The sequence below is a fragment of the Herpailurus yagouaroundi genome, unplaced genomic scaffold (assembly GCF_014898765.1).
Source record: "Herpailurus yagouaroundi ecotype Mexico unplaced genomic scaffold, PumYag 29, whole genome shotgun sequence".
Lineage (NCBI taxonomy): Eukaryota > Metazoa > Chordata > Mammalia > Carnivora > Felidae > Herpailurus > Herpailurus yagouaroundi.
In genome coordinates this window covers 110,103,106-110,120,871 of record NW_024412377.1, presented here as the reverse complement: position 1 = coordinate 110,120,871, position 17,766 = coordinate 110,103,106, and the positions used below count along the sequence as shown (strand labels likewise).

The window sequence follows — 17,766 nt, the reverse complement described above, 5'->3', positions numbered from 1 at the left end:
AGTTGAACTACCAGAGAGTTTACCGGAGCCAGGGTGGGTGGCTTAGTCGGCGGAGCGTCTGACGTCAGCTCAGGTCATGATCTCAAGGTTCGTGAGTTCAAGCCCTGTGTGGGGCTCTGTGCTGACAGCAGCCTGGAGCCTGCTTCAGAGTCTGTGTCTCTCTCTTTCTCTGCCCCTTCTCTGCTTGTGCTCGGTCTCTCTCTCTTTCAAAAATAAACAAACATTGAAAAAAAACAAACAAGAATTACCAGAGAGTTGAAACAAAGTGGGATGTTACATACTCTGGAGGTTAGTTTGAATGGGCTTGAAAAGTCAGAGATGGGTTCAGATTTGAGACTTTACACAACTGTACGCAGAGATTGGGATTTAGTAATTGAATTCATTTATTTAACAAATATTTATTCATCACTTTCATATGTGCCAGGTGCATTTTTAGATTCTGGTGATACACCTTTGAACAAAGGAAGTTCCTGGTGTCTGGACCTTAAGTTTTAATTGAGGGAGTCTGTACAATAAACACATAGATATTAGAATGTCAAATAGTAAAAAAGTGTCATGCAGAGAAATTAAGAAAGATATCCAGAAAAGAGAGATTCTGGGTTGAACGTAAGAGGGTAAGATACTTTAGATTGGGTGGTCAGCAACAACCAACTTGATGAGTCAACAACTTGAGCAAAGACTGAGTTGAAGTTAAAGAGCAAAACATGCAGGTACTTAGAGGCAAGAGTTTTCTAGTCAGAGGGAGCAAAATCTATAAGATAGATTTGATGTATCTATTCCACTGAAGATGGACCCATGTTGTCTCTTTCTTACTTTAGACAACTCCCAGGATAAATGCCCTTATCCTTGTCTGCTCTTATAAGCCTGTGTAGGAGTTTCTTTGGTTATAGCACCAAGTGTGCGATTGCTGGGCCAAAGGATAAAACCCGTTTGGTTGTAGAATACACACACACACACACACACACGCACGCATACACATACACATTTAGGTTTTTTAGAGATGACAGGATTGCTCTCCAGAGTGGTTGTACCAATGTATATATACTCTTAGCAAGCATAAGGGTTTGTCTTCCACAGGCTAACGTTGAATATTTTGGGGACTTTTTAATTTTTGCCAGTCTGACTAATTTTGGCAGTTACAGTTGCATGTTCTTCCGACTGAGCCAGCCAGGTGCCCCCACCAGTCTGATTATTGTAAAGTAATATATCTGTTCTTTTAAAAATTCCTGGGGCGCCTGGGTGGCTCAGTCGGTTGAACGTCCGACTTCAGCTCAGGTCATGATCTCACAGCTCGTGAGTTCGAGGCCAGCGTCGGGCTCTGTGCTGACAGCTCAGAGCCCGAAGCCTGCTTCTGCTTCTGTGTCTCCCTCTCTCTCTGCCCCTAACCCACTTGCATTCTGTCTCTGTCTCTGTCAAAAATAAATAAACATTAAAAAAAATTTTTTTTTAAATAAAAAAATAAAAATTCCTGATGACTAGTGAGGTAGCATCTTTTCTGGTATTTATAACCCATTTGGCTTTTTCTGTGAATTGTCTATATGCTTTGTCCAGTTTTCTTTTGTGTTTCTTGTTGATTCACAAAGGTTTCCTGTATGTTCTATGTAATCTATCGTTGTTTATTCATTTAAAATATCTTATAATTTTTATTTTGTTAATATTGCCAATGATATTTTTATTAACTCCATTAATTTTGGTTTTCAACTTTTGATGTAGTATAATTTACCAGGAAAATGAGCGATAGGTTTATGTATTCCGGTTCTCAAGTTTAGAACTTTATAAAAAAAAATCTGTTAATTTCACTTGAGGTATCAATGGACAACACGGATCAAAAGGAAAATGTGGTAGTCCGTGGAGTATTAGGTTGGGGTAGTAGACTTCTTTCTAGTTCTAGAAATGTCACTAATGAACCTGGGACTTAAGAGAAGTCACAGTTTATCTTCTTAACCTCTTTGAGACACAATATCTTGGTCAGTAAAATAAAATGCTTAAATCAGGTGTACAGTTGACCCTTGATCAAATGGCTTTGAAATCTGTGGGTCTGTTTTCAGGTGTGTGTGTATTTTTTGATACATTATAGTACTATAAATGTATTTTCTTGTCCTTATCTTAATATTTTTCTTTAGCTTATTTCACTGTAAGGATATAGCATATAATATATACAATATGACATACAAAATATGTTTTATTCAACAGTTTATTGTTAAGGCTTCTCATCAGCAAACTATTAAATTTTGGGGGAGTCAAAACTTAAATGCATTGTTTGAGGGTCAGCTGTATTTACTATTTAGAGAACTGATATGCGTAGCTCCAAGATGATAAAAAATTATTTTAATGTTTGAAAACATTATTTTAATGGTAAAATGTGTCATAGTTCGGAACGGTGGAGACATTACTGGTATGAATTCCATACATGTTTTAATTAATGAATTTTTATAAATGCAGTGACTCTTTAGGCTAGACTCTCACAAGAATGAGATTCTTTTGAGACAGCATTATAGACAGTGTTGTCCTGGACCAGTAATGGGAGACTATCAATCAAAGATGTGTATATTTGGCTTTTCGGTTTTTACATTTTTTTTTAATTAAAAAAAATATTTATATATAGAGAGAGCATGAGCCGTGCAACAGGGGAGAGGGGTAGAGGAAGAGAGAGAATCTTAAGCAGGCTCCATGGTCACCGTGGAGCCCAATGCAGGGCCCAAAACAGGCGCGATCCCACTACCCTGGGATTATGACCTGAGCTGAAACCAAGAGTTGGAAGCTCGCTTGACTGAGCCACCCAGGCGCCCCAAAGGTATGTATACTTGGAGAGGACTGATGATCCCTTAGCACTTAGTGAAAGGTTTTGACTCAACTTAAATCCAATCAGTTATAGTCTATTAAATTTGGGCTGTGCTATTCCTTTAATTCAAAGCTCAAAATCTAGCTTACTGCTTTTTCTTCCTTTGTTTTATATCATAGAAGAAACTATAAAGCCAATAACTATAATTGCTGTTTTTATATAGATTTTATTTATTTATTGTCACTGTTGTTTAGGATAAGCTTTTTAACTTTTCCTATTATGAAATACTCATTCATGGGGAAGTGTTGTGTACAATGAACAGGCAAGAAATTTATTGTAGTTTCTCAATGTCATTTTACTAAAAACTCCCAGTGAGATGCACACATTTGGGTTTACTGGACTAGACATCTCTTACAGCTGCCTCCTGGTGCCGTTTACTGCCTTCTTCAATACTGTATGGTTTCCCCATTCATTTCCCTGTCTCCCACCACTAGACTATATTGCCTGTAAACGCAGGAACTCTTTTGTCTTTTTAGTTCATTGATACATCTCAGGTGACTAGAATTATAACCTGGAACTTGTAGGTGTTCCATAAATATTTGATGAATGAATGAATGTGGAAAAGTCTAATGATAAACTGAGTAAATATCAGGAAGTTGTATAGAGAGTACAGGATTAGAACAAAGGGTGTTAGATGTTCCCAGTGAAAGGTACTGCTGAATTTTGTTGCCCTGATATGCCCCATTCAGTAGAACAATTACTTTAGTTTTTTCTCTTCTTTCCCTCCATTCATTTAGCAAGCATACTGTTTACTCTTGTAGTATTTTAAAAAAATGTTTATTTATTTATTTTGAGGGAGAGAGTGCAAGTGGGGAAGGGACGGTGAGAGAGGGAGAGAGAAAAATAATTCCAAGCAGGCTCCATGCTCAGCACAGAGCCTCTTGGGCTCCATCCCAAGGCTCTGGGATCATGACCTGAGCCGAAATCAAGAGTTGGACACTTAACCCACTGAGCCACCCAGGCGCCCACTTGTAATATGTTTTGTAGATACTCTTTACTGTGATGTAATCCCTGTTCTTCGAGAAGGATTATTGTGTCTCTGAACTCTTTCTGTTTGACCTTTTCTAACTTTGCCTTCCACTCTTGGAAGTGACCATCACAGTATTGTTTTGTTCAGTTCATCAAATATTTACTGAGTATTTGCTGTATGTATCTCTGATATTGTAGTAGGTGCTAGCATATATAGATGAATCGGCAGTTTTTGCCTTTAAGCAGCTCATGATTTTGTAGATGGGATGCAAGTAAGTAAGGAATAGGTGTAGTAATAGAAGTACATGCTATGTAGAACAATGGTGTGGGAGAAGGAGTACTTTACACTCCAGTGTAGTTGTACTTTTCCAGGTGATGTTTGCTGTGAACAGCTTTGGTGATCTGTGTCATGGTCTGTTAGATACCACTAAAAAAAAACCCCAAAAAACCTGAAAGTAGAATCATGTAATGAACCTTTCTACCTATCACCGACCTTTAACGAAGATCAACTCATGAGGTCAGTCTTTTTTTTTTTTTTACTTCCACCTAACTTCCCTTCTGAATATGTTGTTAGCAAGATCTAGGAGCTTGGTTAGACTCATATTTAACTACTTTTTTTTTTCGTTTAGCAAGCTATTTTCTTCTAATTTAAGACTTTGGTTTCTCAAAATAATAAAGTGTCTCTAAGTTTTCTAATATAACTTTTCTGTTTGTATCATCTTTGAATTTTTCCCTGGTCTTCACAGAAATTCATTTCTTTCTTGGCTTTTTCTAGTTTGCTTTTTACTCCAGCAGTTTTCTAATGTTTCCTATCCCTAATTCGCCAAGAATGTGTTTCTCTCTCCTATAAGTTTGTAGACTGGAACTATAGATCATGATTCAACTTGCAAGAATTTAACTATCTTTAAAAAAAAAATGACATCTTTCTCTCATCTCTCTTTAGGAAGTACTCCAGTAATACATGGTAAATACTATATTGCTCATACTTTTCATCAAAAGGCTACTCTCCATTGAACTTTTATTTATTTGCCCACTACTGCTGCTTTCAGGAGGAGAATTAGGGCTGTTGAGTTATTAATTCCATTTTCTCAGTGGCTTATATCTGGCCTTTATTTTCTGTCTTTCTAAATGTTGATATTTTTCTTCAGCGTGGATTCTGCAAGGGTTTTCTCACTGGCTGATTTTTGTCTCCTGCCTGTATCCCTCTGTTCTTGTTCCATAGTTTCTCAGTCACTGTTTGCTAGAACAGTAGCTTACACTATTACTTTTTCTTAACTTCTGTCATACTTACTTTGTATAAAGCTCAGAACACATTCATGTCCTCATCGCACATTTTCTTTTGGTAGAGAGTATTTTTTTTTTTTAATTTTTTTTTTTAACATTTATTTATTTTTGGGACAGAGAGAGACAGAGCATGAATGGGGGAGGGGCAGAGAGAGAGGGAGACACAGAATTGGAAACAGGCTCCAGGCTCTGAGCCATCAGCCCAGAGCCCGACGCGGGGCTCGAACTCACGGACCGCGAGATCGTGACCTGGCTGAAGTTGGATGCTTAACTGACTGCGCCACCCAGGCGCCCCTGGTAGAGAGTATTTTTAATGATGCACTATTTAGCTATAGAAGTAGAGACTGTGCTGTAAGGAAGCTCTGTGGTTGTCGTGTTTTGCCTCAAGGCAAGGTTTTCATTTTCATTTGTTTGTTTATTTAGAAACAGTGTGAGTGGGGTCAGGGGAGAGGGGCAGAGGGAGAGAAAGAATCTTTTTTTTTTTTTTAATTAAAAAAAATTTTAATGTTTATTTATAAACATTAATAATTTAATGTATATAACATAATTGATTAAATTAATATTTATTTTTGAGAGAGACAGAGTGTGAACAGGGGAGGATCAGAAAGGAAGGGAGACACAGAATCTGAAGCAGGCTCCAGGTTCCCAGCTGTCAGCGCAGAGCCCCATGTGGGGCTCGAACTCATGAACTGAGATAATGATCTGAGCCAAAGTCCGATACTTAACCAACTGTGCCACCCAGGCTCCCTGAGGGAGACAGTCTTAAGCAGGGTCTACGTGGACTTGACACCAGCCTCTATCCCACGATCCTGAGACCATGACCTGAGCCGAGATCAGGAGTTAGATGCTCAACTCACTGAGCCATCCCAGGGGCCCCTCATTTTCATCTTTTAATTCCCTCCTTCTTGCATTCTGTTATTTATGCTCCTGTTGTGTTCTTTCCCTCAGGTTCTCTCCTCTTAGCATTCTTTGTCTTAACTTTTTGAACCCTGAAAACCCTTGCTCTATTTCAGATGATTGTGTTGGCCAAGTGGTCACTGAGAATTCCAGTGTCTTCCTCTTCCCCTGGCCTTCCTTTAGGGGAACAGGATGCTTGGAACGTATTCTTTGGATGTGGTATGGACTTCTTACCATCAGGTGGCCCTGCAGGTTACTTGATTTCTTTTTGTATCTTTAGGACTAGTAGATGTAGTAGTGTGTTACGTGGTAAAGAAACAAGTTGATATGGAAACTGTGACGGAGCATAATTAGAATTGAAATTAAAGACACTTGTGCTAACAAATAGAAGTTTGTTTTCCTTTTATGTGATGGGCATTTATTGTAAATGCTATGTTGTATATAATATTTATAAAAATATAAGCTTAAAGGAAAGGAAATAATTGAATTTTGGATTAGGTTCATTTTTCTCCGGCTGTTACATATTTTAAGATACTGTCTTTAGAAACACCAAATAGTAAGAATATGAAATACCTTATAGAGATGACTGCAGTTAAAACTGGCATTTGAATATAAGACTCAGTTCCCCGAAAAAGGGAGATTGCCTTTTGGTAAACATTGCCATCACAAATTCAGGTAATATGGTAGCACCCTTGCTTACCTGTTCTTGCTACTGAAAGACAAAGTTTTTAAGTTTTCTTTTATGAACTGTTAGGATGAGAGTGCAATTACTGACCACATTACCAACTTAAATGTGGTATACTTAATATATTGCCATGATTTCTTGGTACATACTTGACAAGAGAAATAAATGATTTGCAGCGGTTGAGAAATAGTGCTTTTTTAAGAGTGGGGAAGAGAAATCAAGCAAATATTCCCATGGAAATTTAGAGCAGGTATAAAGGGAAAAGACTTGATCTTTTAAAAAAGTACTTTTTCATCACTAAGATTACATTTTTACATTATAAGAATCCACATAAACGCCAGGACTACCCTAACACAGAGGTGAGAGAGTGCGCCGCGGAGGAGCAGAGAGGGGGGATGGTCAGAGGATCTGAAGTGGGCTCCGTGCTGATAGCTGGGAGCCTGATGTGGGGCTTGAACTCGCGAACTGTGAGATCATGACCTGAGCTGAAGTTGGACACCTAACTTGACTGAGCCACCCAAGCACCCCTCTTATACATGTATTTTATATAGTATATATTATTTGGCATCATAGATATTTGTCTAATTACAAAACAGTAAAATAGAGTATTTTTTAAATGTTTATTTTTGAGAGAGAGAAAGACAAATGGGGGGGGGGCGCAGAGATAGAGGGAGACACAGAATCCAAAGCAGGCTCCAGGCTCTGAGCTGTCAGCCCAGAGCCCAACACGGGGCTCGAACTCGGGAAACACGAAATCATGAGTTGAGCCAAAGTCCAATGCTTAACTGACTGAGCAACCCAGGTGCCCCAAGACTAAAAGAGAGTATTTGTTTTTTAAGTTTATTTATTTATTTTGAGATAGAGACCACATGAGTGGGGGAGGGACAGAGAGAGGGGGAGAGAGAGAACCCCAAGCAGTCTCCGCGCTGTTAACACAGAGCCCAGCGGGGGCCTCGAACTCACAAACCGTGAGATCATGACCTGATCTGAAACCAACAGTAGGACACTTAACCTCCTGAGACCCTCAGGCGCCCCTAAAAGAGAGTATTTTTAAGTCCTGGCTGGTTTAGAAGGGTTTAAGCTTACTTGTAGTGTCTGTCACCAAGCAGGAATTTGTAGGTCCTTTAAAACTCTTAATTACATGAGATATTTTATCAGAGAAGAGAAAGCAGACAAATATCTTCTCTTTTCCTTGTTATGTATGTTCTGTGGCATATCTCTTATTCCAAAATAGATCAATCTTTGACAGTCTGGCATGAGGTCTCATAGGGAATGCTTTAATAGTCTTGGTGATTGTTTAAACTTGATGGTATTCGGACATATATGGAAGCATATCTAGTCAAAACCATTTCTTGGAAGTGTTATTAACATACAGTATACAAGGATGCTAAACAGCCTATAACATGTGCACAGGGAAGACTTTTCTTGTTCAAACTGAACTGACCTCTGTTGAGAAGTGTAAATGAATCCGAATGGTGCAGTATGGATTTGAATGAGGCTAGTGTCTTTGGTACCTTCTTGGTTTGTGTCAAAAATATTAGGTCCTTTTATCTGGCATTAATTTTTTGAAATAGTGGTGTTCCCTGATCTGAATTAACATCAGTTATGGTTGTTGATAGTGCCGCCACATATTTTTCATTTATTTAGTCACTTCCTTGTTTCTTGCTGATTTGGCATTTACATAGGGCACTTAAAAGAAACAGCTTTATTAATGTGTAATGCACAGACCATACAGTTCACCCACTGGAAGTGTATAATTCAGTGTTTTTTAGTATATTCACAGAGTCGTGTGACTATCACTACAGTCAATTTTAGGACATTTTTATCAACCCAGATAATAACCATATCCCCATCAGCAATCGCTCCACCTTTTCCCCCAATCCTCTGGCCCTAGGCAACCACTTTTATACCTTCTATCTTTATAAATTTCTTATTTTGGGCATGTCATTAAAAGAGACACCTTGCAGTCTTTGTGATTGGCTTCTTTGACCTAGCAGGTCAAATGAATCAGGGTTCATTTGTGTTGTAGTGTGTTGCAGGATTTCATTCTTATTAATTGCCAAATACTATTCTATTGGATGGAATACCACATTGAGTTGTTTTCACTTTTTGCTATTACGATATTGCTGGTCACGTTTTTGTAGTGCACCACAAATGTAGACCTAAATCTTCATTTCTTTTGGGTATATACACCTAGAGGTAGAATTTTTTTTCATATACTAACTCTGTGTTTAACATTTTTAGACCCTGACAGACTTTTCCGAAGTGGCTGCACCATTTTACATTCTCACTAGCAAAGAATGAGGGTTCCACTTTTTCCACATCTTCACCAGTATCTTTTATTATGTCTTTTTGTTTTTAGTCATAGTAGTGGTTTTGATTTGCACTTCTCTAATGGCTAATAATTTAGGCATCTTTTCATATGCTTATTGACCATCTGTTCATCTTTGTAGAGCTGTACATTCAAAACTTTTGCTTTTTTATAATTTTTTTTTTAGAACAGTTTTAGGTTTACACTAAATTGAGAGGCAGGTACATAGATTTCCAATAGACTCTGCCCACACACGTACACAATCTCCATTACCAACATTCCTCACCATAATTTTTTTTTTTTTAAACATCATTCACGATAATGGTGCAGTTTTTTTTTTTTACCAGGATGAACCTACATTGACACATCATAATCACTCAAAGCGTGTAGTTCCCTTAAGGGTTCACTCTCAGTGTTGTGCATTCAGTGTGTTTGGACAAATGTTATAATGACATCTATCCATCATATAATATAGAGTATTTTCTCCATCTTAAAAAACTGTGATCTACCTGTTCATCTCTCCTCCCACTCAACTGATCTTTTATATCAGTTTTGACTTTACCATAATGTTATATAGTTGAAGTCTTATAGTATGCAGCCTTTTTGGATTGGCTTCTTGCACTTAGTAATGTGTATTTAAGTTTCCTTCATATTTTTTCATGGCTTGATAATTTCTTTTTAGCACTCAATAATTTGTTGTCTGGATGTACCATAGTTTATCTGTTCACCTACTGAAGGATGTCTTTGTTGCTTCTAAGTTTTGGCAGTTAGAATAAAGCTTATGTGCAGGTTTTTGTCGACATAGTTTTCTTTTATTTTTTAATGTTTATTTTTGAGAAAGTGTGTGCGTGTGCACGTGAAGGCAAGCAAGTGAGGGGCAGAGAGGGAGACAGAGGATCTGGACCAGACTCCACGCTGACAGCAGAGAACCCAATGTGGGGCTTTGAGCTGTGAGATCATGACCTGAGTCAAAGTGACGTTTAACCGAATGAGCCACCGAGGTGCCCCTTGTGCATAGTTTGATCTTCTTTGGGTAAATACCAAAAAGCACAATCACTGCATTGTGTAGTAAGAGTATGTTTACTTTTGTAAGAAACTATTAAATTGTCTCCCAAGGATATTTTGCGTTCTTTCCAATAGTGTCTGAGAGTTCCTGTTGCTCCACATCCTTGCTTGGCATTTGGTATTATCATTGTTCTAGATTTTGACATTGTAATAGGTGTGTAGTGTTATCTTACTGTTGTTTTAATTGTCATTTCATAGGTGACATATGATGTGTATCTTATTGTTTCAGTTTGAATTTCCCAGGTGACACATGATGAACATCTTTTCATATGCTTATTTGCTATCTGTTTATCTTCTTTGGTGAAGTGTCTGTTAAGGTCTTTGTTCTTGAAATTGGATTCTTTTTTTATTGTTGAGTTTGAAGAATTCTTTGTATATTTTGGATAACAGTTGTTTTTTTTTTTGTTTTGTTTTGTTTTTTTTTTGATCAGGTATGTCTTTTGGAAATCTTTTCTCCCAGTTTCTGGCTTATCTTCATCCTCTTTTGATATTGGCTTTTGCAGAGCAGAAGTTTTTAATTTTTTTTTTTTTAATTTTTTTTTCAACGTTTTTTATTTATTTTTGGGACAGAGAGAGACAGAGCATGAACGGGGGAGGGGCAGAGAGAGAGGGAGACACAGAATCGGAAACAGGCTCCAGGCTCCGAGCCATCAGCCCAGAGCCTGACGCGGGGCTCGAACTCACGGACCGCGAGATCGTGACCTGGCTGAAGTCGGACGCTTAACCGACTGCGCCACCCAGGCGCCCCCAGAAGTTTTTAATTTTAATGAAGTCGAGCTTCTTAGTTATTTCTTTCATGGATTATGTCTTGGGTGTTGAATCTAAAAAGACATCACTGTACCTTAGAAAACCCATTTAGATTTTCTTCTATGTTCCTTCCAGGAGTTTTATAGTTTTGTGTTTTACGGTTAAGTCTTTGATGCATTTTGAGTTAATTTTTGTGAAGGGGTTTAATTCACGTCTGTCTGGATTAGTTTTTTTGAATGTGGCCATCGAGTTGTTCTGGCACCATTTGTTGAAGACACTGCCTTTGCTCCATTGTATTGCCTTTGCTTCTTTGTTAAAGGTCAGTTGAGGGGTCTATTTCTGGGCATTCTGAGCTGTTGGAGTGATCTCTTTGTTTTTTGCTAATACCACACTGTCTTGATTACTGTAGCATTAACACTAAGTCTTGAAGTTGGGTAGTGTCACCCTTTCACCATTTCTCTCTCTTTTGGCTCTTTCCAACTGGAAGTTTGGTCTAGAGTCTTGGTTAACTAAGGCTGATGATATTTGGTATTTTAGAGGTAAGGTTGTATACTTATTGCATCACATCAGGAGGCACTTAAGGTCAAGTTGTGCAGCTGTTGTTGATACTAAGTTTGTTCTTTTGGTTGAGCTGGTGATTGACAGATCTCTTCATTTTCAAGGTCTGTTTGTTCACTGAATTTAGCAAGTCATTGGTGGGTGGTATTTGAACATACTGGGAATATTCTGTTCTTAATTTGTCGTTCTTTCATCTAATGGTTTTAGCATCCTTTGTTGAACCATGCCTCAGTAAATAATTTCATTGAGGGAGGCTTTTTTGTTTTTGAAATTTTCTTCAATTTTTATTGTATTTTTTTTCTAAGTCATTTCACTTACAGCTTTAATATTTAATAGTGGCGTGGAGTTATTGTTTGTGCGGCATGTTTTCAAACTAAGGACAGATACAGATAATGGGACAGCCTATAGAAAATGGTTATGGCTTCAGTGAAGGTCACTGCAGGCCAGGGAAATCTGTTTGTTGTTGGCAGGCAGAGGTGCTGAGTTTTCCCTTATCTAATTGTTTCTTTTAATGAAAACTAGAAAGTTTCCAACTGTAGGCACATCTGTATGTCTTTGGATTTTGGGTTTTTCCAGGATTTGGAAAGTAATTTCCAGGAATGGGCCTAGAAAGTCCATTTATAGGGTATGAGTATTTTTAGGCTATTGGTCACTTATTTCCAGGTTATTTAGGCTTAAAAAGTATCAAAGACTACAACAAGTTCAGTGATGAATGAATTGAATTGACTAAATTGTAAAATAGTGAGAAGATTGACATGCCTCTCCTTTTAATTTGCACCTTCTCTTTTCCTATTATTGTTCTTAGGGAAAAATAATTTGCGTTTAGATTTTTAATAATTCTCTTCTATAGTTTAGTTCAGAGCTAATACAGTACTCATAAGCCCTATCTTTCTTGCTTATGACTTTGAAGTTATGTGCAGTAACAAAAATCAGAGCAGCCTCATTGTGTGCATTATGTTTTTATTTTTTTAAGTAGGCTTTGCACCCATTGTGGAGCCCAGTGTGGGGCTTGAACTCAAGACCTGAGCTGAAATCAAGAGTTGGATGCTTAGTTGACTGAGTCATCCAGCCACTCCATATTGTGTACATTATTAATTAGGAAACCGAGGCATCCATTCTTTTAATACGGTTAGAAGATTTCTTTCACTCTGTATGGACATCTGTACAGCAGAGAAACACCTGTGCTTCCACTGTGAGGGAGGGACTTGCTTCCCGGGCTTTCAGGCTTATCTGGTGATGGTCTCCAGGAAGATTCTTTCAAGTTCTTGGAGACATGCCTTTAGCTCTTCCCGCAACATAGTATTTGTCTCTCCCTATTCCTTCCACCTGCCTCCCTCCCTCCCGCCCTCCTTCCCTCCCTCCCTCCCTCCTCTTCTTCCCTTTTCATCTTTTGCTATTTACCGTCAAGTCTTCAGTTGTTTTTTTTTTTTTAATGGAGATGAGCTATGTGTCTGGATCATTACCAGATGGCAGTAACAGTAGCAACCCTCTTAATTTCTGTATTTTAATTCCAAAAAAGGGTATTGAAGTGTAGTTTGCTGGGTGTACCACCCTCTAACCTGACCACCAGTCATCAGTGGTCATCTTTTTAAAGATTTTATTTTTATGTAATCTCTGCACCCAACATGGGCTTGAACTCCACAACCCTTCGATCAAGAGTTGCATGCTCTACTGACTGAGCTGGCCAGGTGCTCTGGTAGTCACCTATCTTTTATTCAAATAAAAGTTTATTTCTGTAGTGTTATGTTTGAAGGTCTCACTACATTTTTCCCCGTTCTTTGTCACCATTGCTATCCTTTCAAGTGAATTCTACAATTGAGTACTCTGTTAATATTTCCTACATAGAAAACATGATCCTTTTATTTTTTTTTTAATTTTTTTTTCAACTTTTTTTTAATTTATTTTTGGGACAGAGAGAGACAGAGCATGAATGGGGGAGGGGCAGAGAGAGAGGGAGACACAGAATCGGAAACAGGCTCCAGGCTCCGAGCCATCAGCCCAGAGCCTGACGCGGGGCTCGAACTCATGGACCGCGAGATCGGTACCTGGCTGAAGTCGGACGCTTAACCGACTGCGCCACCCAGGCGCCCCTCGATCCTTTTAAATTATTAGGGATTCAGGAATCTTTTTGACAGTTTCTCCAGGAACTTGTTATGTGAGAACACGGTGTGTTTGTAGGTGTTCGGGAGTAGGGTGGTGTGGTGAGTCCATTTTATGTTACAGTAGGAAGAGCTTGTGTTCTAAAGACTTGGTTATCAGGTCTCACTCTGCCATATACTAGTTTGCTGCCTGACCCTGGATAACTCTGTTGATAACTCTAAGTCCTTCCTCTTATAAAACAGTGATATTAGTCCACATGCCAGATTTGCTTTTATAGGCTTGTTATGGCATCTTTAAAAAAATTTAATAGGCTTTAGCATTGTGGTATTTTAAATAATCCATTATAGGTCCGTCATTCCTGAGTCGTTATTTTTGATGATGCATTTAATCTGCAATTTAGGAAGTGATTGCTTTTTAAAGCTTCCTTTAAAAGTTAATTAGCACTTGGTAATCTTTCTAGCAGAAGTTCTGAATGGTGGTTTCTCAGGCCTAAAAGCCTTTTGCCCATGAAATAAACCACTCATAATATTGTTTGTGTGGAGGAAATACACTGGATTCCAACTGGTATTCTAGAATCTTAGTTTTTACAGTTAAAAGTTTTTTTAAATTCATTTTTGAGAGAGAGAGAGAGACAGAGGATGAGTGGGGGAGGGGCAGAGAGAGAGGGAGACACAGAATCTGAAGCAGGCTCCAGGCTCTGAGCTGTTGGCACAGAGCCCGATGTGGGGCTCAAACTCGTGAACTGCGAAATCATGACCTGAGCTGAAGTCTGACACTTAACCTACTGAGCCACCCAGGTGCCCCTTTACAGTTTGTTTTGGTGATTAGAATAGTTCTCTCTGCTTCACACCTCAGTATCTCCCAGAATTTGGGTAGATAAAGAGACCCTTTTTGATTCTTAACCTAACAACTATTATAGTGCGTGGCACAAAATTGGTTCTCCAGAAGTATATGAACTGAGCTCTTTGTCCCAGACTCTATGGGCTTCTTGGGAACAAAGTTCAAAAGCAGGGGGAGGAAGGACAGAGTATATACTTCTGTGGAAGACCTGGATGGAGCAAGCTACTGGGGGGAGGTAGGGGTGGAAACTCTAGCAGCTTCCAGCAGAACAGGTGAATGGTGATGGTAAAGTGAAGCATAAAAGATACAAGTACATAGGCTTAAGGATTGCCTTGCTCTGAAGGTCCAGACAAGTGTGAAGATGTGTATGTGTGTGTGAACACTCTGCACTGTCTTTGCTGTAGGTAAGAATTGCTCTGGAGGCTGACAGTCAATGATTTTAGTTTTCAGGTAGTAGTTCCCAAAATGCTCAAACCAGTAAGTGAAAGAACAACTGTTGAGAAACAGAATAGTTCCAGCCATAGATAATTTGCTGAGTACAATGTAGAAACAAACAGACCTTTAGAGTGAGGATGTCTATCAGTCACCAGCTCACCTAGGGACATGGCTTTTTTCTTTTTTGAGTTGGGTGAAGATGAGTTCTGCCAGAATCTTTTCTCTGTTATTTTTGAATTTTTTGAATTTTTATTTTATTTTTTTAACGTTTATTCTTGAGAGAGAGAAAGAGAGTGTAAGTAAGCAGGGAAGGGGCAGAGAGAGAGGGAGACGCAATCTGAAGAGGCTCCAGCCTCTGAGCTGTTAGCACAGAGCCTCATGTGGGGCTTGAACTCAAGAGTTGTGGGATCATGACCTGGGCCTGTCAGATGCTTAACCAACTGAGCCACCTAGGCACCCTGTTTTTCTCTGTTATTATATTCATATAGTCACGTATTCTTCCAGTGACTTTGTTGGTACAGATGTATAAGTCCAGACTTTTTTTTTTTTCTCCTGCAAGGTCACACATGTTCTGTTCCTGTCTGCTTCTTCAACCTCATCTGGTTCCATTTTCTCCTTTTCTCATTAAGTGTCAATCGTATTGGCCTTCTTAAGTTTGTTTCTGATCTTAAGGCCTTGTTTTCATTTGTTTTCCCTGTCTGTCTGGAGCCCTGCTTTCAGATCTTTGCCTGCCTGGGTCTCTTGTCTTTCATGTCTCTTTTAAATGTCACTTAAGAGAAGCCTTCCCTGAAGACCCAATCTAAAGTAACACATTCAGAGGCACCGGGGTGGCTCAGTTGTTTGAGTGTCCAACTTTTTTTTTTTTTTTTTAATTTTTTTTTATTATTTTTTAAATTTTTTTTTTCAACGTTTATCTATTTTTGGGACAGAGAGAGACAGAGCATGAATGGGGGAGGGGCAGAGAGAGAGGGAGACACAGAATCGGAAACAGGCTCCAGGCTCTGAGCCATCAGCCCAGAGTCCGACGCGGGGCTCGAACTCACGGACCGCGAGATCGTTACCTGGCTGAAGTCGGACGCTTAACCGACTGCGCCACCCAGGCGCCCCTAGTGTCCAACTTTTAATATCAGCTCAGGTCATGATCCCAGGGTGGTGGGATTGATCGCATTGGACTCTGTGCTGAGCGTGGAGCCTGCTTAAGATTCTTTCTCTCTTCCTCTCTCACCCACTTGTGCACGTGCACACTCTCTCTCTCTCTAAAAAATAAATATATAAAATAACACATTCATTTACGGTCGATATTTAACATGATTGTATTTTCTTCATATTACTCCTTCCTCCCTCTCTCCCTCCCTCTCTCCCTCCCTCTCTCCCTCCCTCTCTCCCTCCCTCTCTTTCTTTCACAGAAATACCTTTTTCCATTGGAATGTATGCAGCCTGAAGTTAGGGACACTATTTTGTTTGCTGCGCTATTTTGTTTGCTGCACTATTTTATTCTCAGCACCTAGAACAGTGCCTGGTACATAGCAGGCTTTCAGCAGTTTTATTGAATAAATCCATTAATTAGCTGTCATGTGGTACAGTGTAAAGTACTCTTTTGTTCAAAATTGATCACTTACCTTTATTCACCAGATACCAATAAAGCATATGTCCTGTATCTTGTTGGGCTCCTGGTACTACAAAGTTGTCAGTTTTGTCCCTGGAGGTAGACAGTATTAGTACTGATTAAGTCCATTGGCTTTGGTGTTCAAGTTCAAGCACTGCTGTTTAGTAGATTGTGGCCTTGGAAAGGTAAGGTCTCTAATCCTTTAGTTTTTTACCTAAAATATGGGGATAATTGGGGAGCCTGGGTGGCTTAGCCGGTTAAGCATCTGACTTCACCTCAGGTCATGATCTCACGGTTCATGGCTTCGAGCTCCGCATCGGGCTCTGTGCTCACAGCTCGGAGCTTGGAGCCTGCTTCGGATTCTGTGCCTCCCTCTCTCTCTGCTCCTTCCCTCGCTCATGCTCTGTCTGTCTCTCTCTCGCTCTTTCTGTCTCAAAAATAAACATTAAAAAAATTAAAAGAAAATGGGGATAAAGATATCTACTACATAGATTTATTACCAGGAATAAATGAATAAAGAAAGCATTTAGTACAATGCTTGGCGCATATATATATATATATATATATATATACACACACACACACACACACACATATATATATATATGTATGTATGTATATGCTCAGATATTGGTGCTTTTTTTTTTCCTTTTTTGTTTTTAAGTTTATTTACTTCTTTTGAGAGAGAGTGTGTGTGTGCACACAAGCAGAGGAGGGGCAGAGAAAGAGGAGGAGAGAGAATCCCAAGCAGGCTCCATGCTGTTAGTACAGAGCCCAATGCAGAGCTTGATCTCACAAACTGAAATCATGACCTGCGCTGAAACCAAGAGTTGGACACTTAAATCAACTGAGTCACCTAGGCGCCCCAGATACTGGCTCTTTTTAAGGAAAATTTTTATTTTGAGATGCCTGTGTGGGTCCTTTGGTTGAGTGCCTGACTTTGGCTCAGGTCATGATCTTGCGGTTCATGAGTTCGGGTCCCATGTCGGGCTGTGTGCTGACATCTCAGAGCCTGTAGCCTGCTTCAGTTCAGATTCTGTGTCTCCCTCTCTCTCTGCCCCTGCCCTACTCATGCCCTGTCTCTGTCTCAAAAATAAACATTAAAAAAAATTTAAAAAAAGAAAGAAAAATGTTTATTTTAGCCAGGTGCTCTTCCATTAATTGGGGGAGAATCACTGAATTTAGTGTTTTCCATACCCTAGACAATTCCTTGTGAGAACTACAGATATATGCTGGTCTGTTCTTCTTTTATAGGAATGTATGATCGAAACTACTGTACATTTTGACATCTACTGAGTTGCTGCAGAGCTGGATTTTCAGGTCTACCTCAGTTGTACCTCAGTGGTAGATGTTCGAAAGTTGTATTTCTCATACTTTGGCAGTGATAAGATTTACCTAGAGAACTTACTACTAAGGCACTCATTTTT

General features: G+C 39.2%; 1 protein-coding gene across 4 annotated transcripts in view; it reads left to right on the top strand.

Annotated features, from left to right (window-relative positions):
- The window catches only part of IPO11 (importin 11), a 193,646-nt gene that overhangs the window by 5,651 nt on the left and 170,229 nt on the right, over positions 1 to 17,766 (top strand). The window lies entirely within an intron of this gene.